Here is a 10,964-nt window from a genome sequence, read left to right as displayed (position 1 = left end):
AAGACAGGGTGCATACTGACCCAAGAACTTTGAGAAGGTTTAAGCGCGGAACTCACCCACCTCGGTGAAAGAGCTGCGACAATGTTTGGGACTGGCCGGGTATTACCATCGGTTCATCAAGCATTACGGGGTGATCAGTTGAACGCTCACGGACCTCTTGAAGAAAGGTGTGCCATATCAGTGGACATACACATGTGAGCAAGCATTCCAGACCTTGAAACAAGCTCCGACTTTAGCCCCAGTGTTGGCATTACCGGATTTCAAGCAGCGCTTCACCATGGTGACCGATGCCTCTAACGTGGGTATTGGTGTTGTTCTCATGCAACGTCACCACCCAATCGCCTTCCTGAGCCAAGCGCTAGGCCCTCGACATCATGTTTAATCTACCCACGAGAAGGAATGTCTTGCCATCCTCCTGGCAATGGAGCGATGGTGACCTTACCTACTGCAGTCTGAGTTCACCATCTGCACAGACAATCGCAACCTTGCTTGTCTCGATGAGCAATGACTGACGACGCCTTGGCAACACAAGGCACTGTCGAAACTGTTGGGGCTGCAATACATAATTGAGTACCGCAAAGGGCAACAAACCTAGCTGTCGATGCCTTGTTGTCCAGACCAGTTGGGGTCAACTGCTCCATCACGGTCTGCGTACCCGCGTGGTTAGCCCAAGTCAAGCAAGGGTATGGTGCGGACCCAAGTTGCAGTGACATGCTGACCAAGGCAAAACAAGGGATCACCCTCAAGGGACCATTCCAGGTGACTGATGGACTTATCAGATAAAAAGGACGGGTGTGGCTGGGTCAAAACAAAGAGGCTCAAGAGAAGGTTCTTCATGAACTGCACTCGGGAGTGCTGGGTGGACACTCAGGGGTTCAGGAACATACAACCGTATTATCCGGTTGTTTGCATGACCTAAACTAAAACAAACCGTGAAGAGATTCGTGGGTGCAATCTGCAAACATGCCAAACCTAAGCATGTCAAATACTCCGGCCTCCTACAACCTCTATGAATTCCAGAACAGGCTTGGGAACTGGTGACTTTGGACTTTGTAGAAGGACCGCCAAGGTCAAAAGGCTATAATTCCATCCTGGTGGTCGTGTATAAGTTGACATGGTACGCCCACTTCATTCCCATCTGGCACCCATTCTCTGCATTACAAGTGGCTAAAGCATACATGGAGAATGTCCTTAAGCTCCACGGACCGCCAGACAAGATGGTTTCAGATCGGGATCGGATCTTCACTAGTCGGGTGTGGCAAGAGCTGACCAAACTGACACGGACCACACTGAACATATCGTCAGTGCGGCACCCGCAAACCGACAGAACTGTCGAAAGGGTTAACCAGTGCATGGAGCTTTACTCAAGATGCTTCGTCCACAACTGTCCGAGCAAACGGGCTAACTGGCTGGTGTTGGCAGAGTTTTGGTACAACACATCTTACCACTTAGTGCTCAAGTCCTCTCCCTTCGAGGTGCTATATGGCCACAAGGCTCGATTTTTTGGCATTACCAACATTGTTGATGACATAGTGTCTGACCTTGCGGCATGGACGAAAGATCGAGCAACAGTGCTGTAGTCCCTAAAGCAAAGTAATGAAGACCAACGCCGACCAGAAAAGATCAGACCGAGTGTTCGCATGTTGGGGACTGGGTGTACCTCAAGTTGCAGCTGTACGCGCAATCATCGGTCGCAGCCCGAGCTAATCACAAACTGGCTTTTTGATATTTGGTCCGTTTTAGGTCACTGGGCGCGTCAGTGAGGTGGCGTACAGATTGGCGTTGCTCGAGCACGCCAAGATCCATCCCGTCATCCACTTGTCTCAGCTTCGCGTGGGCGTGCCTCCGGACACACGAATCATGCCGAAGCTACCGGTTCTCGACAAGGATCTCCTACCCTTCCAAGTACCAGCAACCATTCTTCAGTGCCGTGACATGCAGTGTAGAGTCAGGCAGGTACCACAAGTGTTGGTTCATTGGTCCGATTTCCCCAAGTCGTTGGCCACTTGGGAAGATGAAGTACATCTCTGCGCCAGGTTTCCTCGAGCTTTGGCTTGGGGACAAACCAAAATGCAAGGGGGGAGGAATGTCATGGGAACCACTGAAGGCCAATGCCCAACACAGCCACACCGGCCCAGGAGGATTGTGAAGCCCAACCGGCGAGTGACTGGGCCAGTATGGAGCAAGTGAGACTACTTAAGGCGAGTGCGAGCAGCTAGCTAGGGTATCGTTGAGATCATAGACTGACCGGCGCCGCTGGGCAATGTATCTCTCATCCCTCCTCCTGGATCTCATATCCCGACCCCCTTCTTGTTGAACAACCCTAGACATTATTGTACCTCTGATTCGGTTGGGTGAGAGTGAATCCACTTTCCTAGACCCTAGATCTATGTCACACATGCACATATGAAGTGCCCGATTAATCGATCGATAGAAGAAGGAGAACTCGACGGAAACACGCACACACATGAATACAGTGGGAAACGATTTGATGGCCACATGATTTGCTCATTGACCTGCGGCTCCAGGCGTAGGCGCAGGGGCGACCCATCAGCAGTACGGTAGTGGACATGGAGCGGCCCCGACATGGGTGGCGAAGCAGCAACATGAGATGATGGGGCTCGGTCTCGGTGGTGGATGGAACGACACGCCGTTCCCATGCCAAGATTTCTGAGAAGAAATCGAGCGAGCAGTCATGGTGGTCACCTCCGACCACCTCCCCCGGAACAAGTAGCACAAGGAAGGGGGCGCCGGGAACTAGGCTCTGTCCTGGTGGCTGAATCGGGAGTGAAGAGAGCAGCTGCAGGGGCGAGTGGCAGACGAAATTTCCAGCGACCTGAGATTGGACAGAGAGAGGTGAGGTAGAAGATACACACACACACATGTGGGCCATCTTAGTTAGTGAGAGTAGCAAATTATTCAGTTTAAGTTTTCTTTATTGCAGTAGAAAACCGGTTCAGGGTTCAGAATAGCTCGGGATTCAAAAGTTCAGGGTACAAACGATAGGGATTTTGAGTTCAGGGTTCAAACAACCCAACCTATACGAGATCAAGGTTTAAAATGGACTTTTCCCTCTCGTGATTCTGGCATTGGTGATGTGGGCCTCTTGCGCCATGCATGTCGTTTGAACAGGTGAGGTGAGAGTGATAGGTGTGGAAAGGCAGGGCCAAGATCAGTGGCTTAACTGTATGCAAGATTAAGGGTTGATTGGTGGGGTTGGTGGCTTGCGAGCGCTCAACATTGGGAGACTATGGACCATTAGATCATGTTGTTAAATGGCTGAGATGGTTTTGGTCTGCCCCCTTCGGTTCTTTTATAGGGGTAGTAGATATATGCTACTACTCTTACTTTCTAACTGAATATGCCATTGCCCATACTTTCTACATTAATCCACGGATTAAAGAAGCACTTTACCGCACCATAACCGAGTCACTCCTTGTATCTCTGATCAATCCACCAATCATTGTAATCCACTCCTCACTCTTTGATTTCATGTCCATTTTGCTAGTCTAGCTCACCGGGTCTGGTACTTTAAAAAGCCATTCCTTCTTTGTTTTCCTTTAACCGTCCAACATACATTTTTGCTGGAAGTGTCAAGCAAAAGCTTTAGAAGGAAGAGGAAGACCTAGCGGGCTTACGTTCTCATTTCACTATTTTTGCTCCTGCAAGACACGACTCAACTACTTTACAATTGACATGGTAGCTCATGGTCAGATGAAGGGTCTTCCCCATAAAGATAGATTAGTATATGGACTGGCTAAAACAAGGCAATACTATTCAATGGGATACAAAAATGAGCAATCCATGAGATTAGCCAAGCCCTATCTCTTAAAAATAAGAAGATATATAGGTCCATAGTTGAGACAGAGAAGTTCTAAATAATCAAGTAGGAGTTTGCCCATGAGAGTCAGGGGCTGCATCACCAAAGGGGCAGAGAAACAATTCAAAAGCATAGAACCAAGGTGTTCCAATTTATTCAAAGTAAGGACAACAACCAAGAAGGGACAAAAAATAGCATAGACAAAAGGTAAGACTAGATCATGCAAAGAGCTCTCTGCCCTAGATTAGTATGGACCTAATTGGTAAGCCAACATCAAGGAACATAAGTTCATATGTGTTGTAAAAAGAGTGAACGAGCTCCATACCTTCCGTGTTGCTCGACATTTCCTATTCTTTATTTCCTGGCCCCTAGTCAAAGTATGTACTCGGCTAACTTTTTCTAACAAACTCGTCCATCCTCCTCTATGTTACAATCGACCATAATGAGACCCTATATAAGGAGTTGAAAGCACAAGTGCTCCCTGGGTGATTTTGGTAATCAATGACAACATATCTCTTGTTTGACTAATATTTTTATCAAGTTCATTTTAGATGAGTTCAACAATGGAGTGGCAAGGACAAGAAGATGTGGATCTCCTTCAAAATGCTAAGGACAAAGATTGGCAAAGGCTAAGGACTCTTCATTTTCATTTTAGTGATCCAAGATCACATTGAGTACACAGGAAAGCCAATACTATTAAAAGGGGATGAGGATGTTGCTTAATGGTCTACTTGCTCAAAGTGCTTAGTGATATTGCTCCAAAACCCTCAGCCACTTTCTCATTTCAACATATGTCCAAAACCTAAAGTCAAACTTGGCCCCACCGATTTTATCTATCCGGCGCCATCGTGTTCATTTGACATAGCCACTGCAAGAAACCCTAATCAATTCGGTCACAACGATACGGATCATGGTCTCACCGAGATGGCCTTGCAAACTCTCTGTTGTCTGCTGCAATTATTTCGGTCCCATCAAAATGTGCAATCAACACACCGAGTTTTCCTGACCAACTCCCTGTTTGACCATTGTTGAAATCAGCCTCACCGAGTTCATGCAATTGGTCTCACCGAGATGAGGTTTTGCCCTAGCCCTAGCACATCGGTCCCATTGAGTTGATCTTGTCGGTCCCACCGAGATTCCTAACGTTCACATTTTGAACTAAATTAGTCTCACTGAGTTTTTTGTTCGGTCTGACCGAGTTGGGTAAAAAGTGTGTAACAGTTGGATTTTGTGTGGAGGCTATATATACCCCTCCACCCCTTCTCCATTTGAGAGAGAGCCATCAGAACATGCCTACACTATTTTCTGAGAGAGAACCACCTACCCATGTGTTGAGACCAAGACATTCCAATCCAACCACAAGAATCTTGATCTCTAGCCTTCCCCAAGTTGCTTTCCACTCAAATCATCTTTCCACCATAGCCAAATCTGTGCGAGAGAGTTGAGTGTTGGGGAGACTATCATTTGAAGCACAAGAGCAAGTAGTTCGTCATGAACACACCATCTATTACCTTTTGGAGAGTGGTGTCTCCTAGATTGGTTAGGTGTTACTTGGAGCCTCCGTCAAGATTGTGGAGTTGAACCAAGGAGTTTGTAAGGGCAAGAAGATCTCCTACTTCGTGAAGATCTACCCAAGTGAGGCAAGTCCTTCGTGGGCGATGGCCATGGTGGGATAGACATGGTTGATTCTTCATGGGTGGAGCCCTCCGTGGACTCGCGCAACCGTTTCCCTTCGTGGGTTGAAGTCTCCACCAACATGGATGTACGATAGCACCACCTATCAGAACCATGCTAAAAATCTCCGTGTCTTCATTGCATTTGCACTCTCCAATGCCATCCCTTTACTTTCTTGCAACTAGCATGCTTTACTCTTTCCGCTGCTTATACTCTCTCCATGCTTGCTTGAAGTGTGTTGGGAATGTTTCAAATTGTGCTAATTTTCAACCTCAACTTGAAGAACTTAAAAACTGCTACTTTTGCTTGTTGAGGGTCTAATCACCCACCTCTAGACACCTCTTCTTGATCATTTCAATTGGTATCAGATCCTTGGTCTCCATTGCTTTGGTTTAATCACCATTGGAGGAATATGGATGAGTCTACTGTTGGGAGTATTAGACATAGAGTGCCTATGCTTGATGGAGAGTTCTTTATTGCTTGGAAAAATGAGATTCTTGAGATTTTCAATGAATATGATTTGAACAAGTATATTACTAGCCCCTGTGCGCCTCCTATTGATCCCTTGCATCTTACCCTTGATCAGTATCTTGACATGACCCGCAATCTTAGAGCTATTAATCTTATCATAAGAGGATTGCCTAGAGATTTGCTTGTATGCTTGCCTACATTTGAATGTGCTTACACTATATGGAGATATCTTGAGGAATGCTTTCCAAACTACTCTTCAAAAAATCTAGATGAGATTCTTCAAAAGTCCATAGCTTTTCATAAGATGAAACCTAGTGATCCTAAATTTGATGATTGTCTATTTGAGCTTCGCGATCTCATGCGTGCCAAAGGAAATGTTGGATTCATTAGTAGCATCATTTCTCAAGTCATTAGAATTCATAAAGATGCACATTGTCATGATTATAAATCTAATGAATCACCTTCTCTAGGTGATGATCAATCCCAAGACGATGATGAACATGGATATTATGATGAGGATGATGATAGTGACTTTGATCTTGATGAGTCTATGAGACACTTTGGTCTCATGGCTAACCTTCATGGTTACATGACCGGAGGAAAGGAATGGGTTCTTGATAGTGGATGTATTGATCACATGACCAGAGACAAGGATATGCTTCAAGAGCTTGCTTAAAAAAATGGTTCCCAAAAGTATGTCACTTTTTGTGATAACTCAAAGGGTAAGGTGGTTGGCCTTGGTAAGGTGGCCATCTCACATGACAGCTCCATTCAAAATGTTATGCTCGTTGAATCTCTTCGCTACAATTTGATTTCTGTATCTAGACTAGCCGATTTCGGTTTCAATGTCCTATTTACTGAAGTAGATTGTCAAGTGTTTCGAAGAGATAATCATAATATGGTCTTTACCGGTATACGTAGAGGTGATCTATATATTGTTGAATTCACTAAAAAGGCTCAACCTAGAACTTTCTTAATTGCTAAATCTTCTAAAGGTTGGTTGTGGCATAGAAGGTTAGGTCACATCCGCATGCAAAATCTTGATAAGCTTATTAAAGGTGATCGTATCCTTGGAATTAAAGATGTTGTGTTTGACAAGGATAGTCTTTGCAGTGCTTGTAAAGCAGGAAAACAAGTTGGAGGAAGTCATCCCGTGAAGAATATCATGACTACGAGAAGACCACTTGAGATGCTTCATATGGATCTTTTTGGTCCCAACGCCTACAAAAGTCTCAGTGGTAACTCGTTTGATTTGGTCATTGTTGATGATTTTTCCATATTTACGTGGGTGCTCTTTCTTGATGATAAATCGCAGGTCCAAAATATCTTCAAAAACTTTGCTAGGAAGGCCCAAAATCAATTTGAAGTGAAGATCAAGAACGTTCAAAGCGACAATGGAACGGAGTTCAAGAACGCCAATGTGGATACCTTTCTTGACGAGGAAGGGATTTCACATGAGTTCTCGGCTATGCACACACCTCAACAAAATGGAGTTGTTGAGAAGAAGAACCGGACACTCATTGAGATGGCAAGAATGATGCTTGATGAATACAAGACGCCAAGGCATTTTTGGGCGGAAGCGGTTGAGACATCTTGTCATGCAACAAATCGACTATATCTTCACAAGCTTCTTGGGAAGACGACATAAAAGCTTCTCACCGGTAACAAACCCCGAGTTGGTTACTTTTGAGTATTTGGCTCAAAATGTTACATTCTTGATAAGCATCATCGTTCGAAGTATGCCCCTAATTCTCATGAAGGTTTCCTACTCGGTTATGGCTCAAACTCTCACACTTACCATGTCTACAACAACTTCACCCGAAAGGTTGAAGAGACGGTAGATGTGAAGTTTGATGAATCTAATGGCTCGCAATTAGAGAAATTGCCAATTGATGTAGGAGATAAAGAACCCTTGGAAGCAATTAAAGACTTGTCTACTAGCAAGTTTGCCCAACAGAGGTGAAGGAGAGTACCTCGTTCGTTCAAGTGGAAGCCTCAACTTCACACCAAGGTGAAGCACAAGTTGACTTGGAGGCATCCACAAGTGGAACACGCCAAGATGAAGGAAACGAGGACATACAACAAGATGAACCTCATCGACCTCCTTCTCCACCTCCAGAAGAGAACAGCAATGCCAACGACAATGAAGAAATACAAGAGGAAGAACAAGACAATGAAGAGGATGTTCCACCCCGACACAAGCAAAAGCTCACACGAGTTCGAGCAGGAGTCTCAAGAGATCATCCCGTCGAACAAATCTTCAATGATATTCAAACCGGGAGAATTACTCGCTCTAAAACTCATTTGGCTAACTTTTGTGAACACTACTCATTCATTTCTAGTATTGAACCTATGAAGGTTGAATAAGCTCTTGATTATATGGATTGGGTGAACACTATGCATGAAGAGCTACACAATTTCAAGAGGAACCAAGTATGGACGTTAGTTGAAAAGTCCGATGAGAAGCACAATGCCATTGGAACCAAGTGGATGTTTCGGAATAAGCAAGATGAAGAAGGACAAGTTGTACACAACAAGGCTCATCTCGTTGCTCAAGGCTACGCTCAAGTCGAAGGTATGGACTACGGTGAGACATATGCCCCCGTTGCTAGACTTGAGTCCATATGCATCTTACTTGCTTATGCCAATCATCATGACATTACTTTATATCAAATGGACATAAAAAGTGTTTTCTTAAATGGTGAAATTGAGGAGGAAGTTTATGTTAAAAAACCTCCTGGCTTTGTTAATCCTAAGAAACCTGATCATGTTTACAAACTTCACAAAGCTCTTTGTGGTCTTAAACAAGCTCCTAGAGCTTGGTATAAATGCTTGACTAAGTTTCTTATTGAAAAAGGCTTTGAAATTGGGAAATTTGGTTCTACACTTTTTACTAAAAGGGTTAATGGTGAATTATTTGTGTGCCAAATTTATGTGGAGGATATCATATTTGGTTCAACTAACCCTCATTTTAGTGAAAAGTTTCAAAGGCTAATGTCAAAGAAGTTTGAGATGTCTATGATGAGTGAACTCAAATTCTTTCTTGGTTTGCAAATCAAGTAAACTAAGGAGGATATATTTGTTTCCCAAACAAAGTACACCAAGGACTTATTCAAGAAGTTCAACATGCAAGAACGCAAAGGTATGAAAACACCCATGCCTACTAGTGGACATCTTGACTTGACTAAGGATGGGAAACTGTCGGCGTTCTGGGAACGGGGGTCCCCAGACTTGCCTGCCTGCGGCCTACGGCGTGGCTCAAGCCATGGCCCAGTGCGGCCCATCTTCATCAACCCAAGCTCAAGACCCTCGCGAGGGACCAAGCCTCGCCGGGCGGACAACAGGAAGGCATCCTTAGGAGTAGCCTCGTCAGGCTGGCTCACGAGGAGGCAGAGAGATAAAGGCAGGGGTACCTCGTGAGGTGCCCGTGACGCAAGCCATGATGATCGAGGCCAGGCAGGCGCCGGCCTGCGCAGTGTCCTTGTTTCCCCTTTGGTGCAAAGGGAGCAAGCACAGGCCAAGGCATCAGACAAAGGCTACCATTTCGGTGCAACAAGACCAAGACCAGCGGGACGACAGGAAGGAGGTCACCGTGGAGCCCAGGACGGCGTCATCGTCAGAGTCTTTGACAGGCGAGGACCGACTTTAGTCAGGATAAGTGTACTAGATGTTCCCCTTCAAAATGGCCAATTGTTGGCGCCCTTCCCTCTCAATATTTGGGAAGAGGACCAGGGCCTCTTGCTCTATATATAGGACTAGCCACCATAGTATAGAGAAATCTGGAATCGACCCCTCCAAAGGAACAACAGCACCACAAGAACACCCCTCGCGAGGCTGTTCTTCCTTTGTACTGTTCATCATCAGCCCTAGAGGCAATCCACCACACCACAAACTAGAGTAGGGTATTACACCACAACGGTGGCTCGAACTAGTATAAATCCTGCGTCCTTTGTGTTGTTCTTCAGGTAGCCTAGATCCTTTGCGAGGCGACAAGACGTGAGTTGGTAGAGGAGATCTTCGCGGGCACCCCAGAGTTCGAACCTCAAGGGTCTGTCGGAACCCGCAATCCGACATTTGGCGCGCCAGGTAGGGGTGCACCGGAATCGTGTCTTTCGCCGTCTTGCATTTCATCGTTCGTCGCATCCATGTCTGACGCTCGTCGAGCCCGTGCCGAGCGCCAGGCTGCTCTCGTGGCCCATGTCACCCAGACGGCCCTCGTCGGTGGGCCTCCCCATCGTTCCTCGTCGCCTGCCGTCCATGCCGCCACCAGCCTGGCGGGGAACGACCAGCAGGCGTCGTTGCTGCATCCCTCGGTGCAGCGGAAAGGCTGCACCGCTACCCCGTCGCTGACTCCAGCGGGCTCGTCGTCGCACGCTCGTCGCGCTCCCGCGGACGCGCACGCCGCGTTGCTCCTGGCACGTGAGCTGTTGCACTACCGCCCCGTCGACGACCTCTACGATGAGTGGCTCGCCCACATCACCGAGCTCGTCAGCGCCACAGGGGGCTCCCCTGCACCGTCCCTCTCGCTGCATCGCCCTCCATCCTGTGCGGGCAACACCGCTCCGGAGGTGCCTCCCCCTCAAGAAGGTGCCTTGGCCCCAAGGCGCGCGGACCCTGTACGGGACCCACCGTGTCCAGCGCCCACACAACAAGAAAAGAGCTGCCAAGAGATCCCTCGCCCTCAAGAAGCCGCTCGCGTGCTCCCTGCACCAGCACGTCATGACTGCGCTCCTGCTCCAGCGCGCCAAGACCCCACGCTGCTCCTGGCGGCAGCATGCGGGGACCTCCAAGATCGAGCCCTTCGTCACCACCGGCCCCCTGTGGCCACTGCAGGCTGCCGTGCCTTCACCGCCGAGCTGTGCAGCGTGGCCTGGCCGGGCAAGTTCAAGCCAGATCTGCCTCCATGCTACGACGACACTGCTGACCCCGCGGAGTTCCTCCAGCTCTACGAGTTGGGCATCGAGGCGGCCAAACGGGGATGAAAAGGTCATGGTGAACT

The sequence above is a fragment of the Triticum dicoccoides genome, chromosome 1B (genome assembly GCF_002162155.2).
Source record: "Triticum dicoccoides isolate Atlit2015 ecotype Zavitan chromosome 1B, WEW_v2.0, whole genome shotgun sequence".
NCBI classification, from domain to species: Eukaryota; Viridiplantae; Streptophyta; class Magnoliopsida; order Poales; family Poaceae; genus Triticum; species Triticum dicoccoides.
This window is presented reverse-complemented; position numbering follows the sequence as displayed.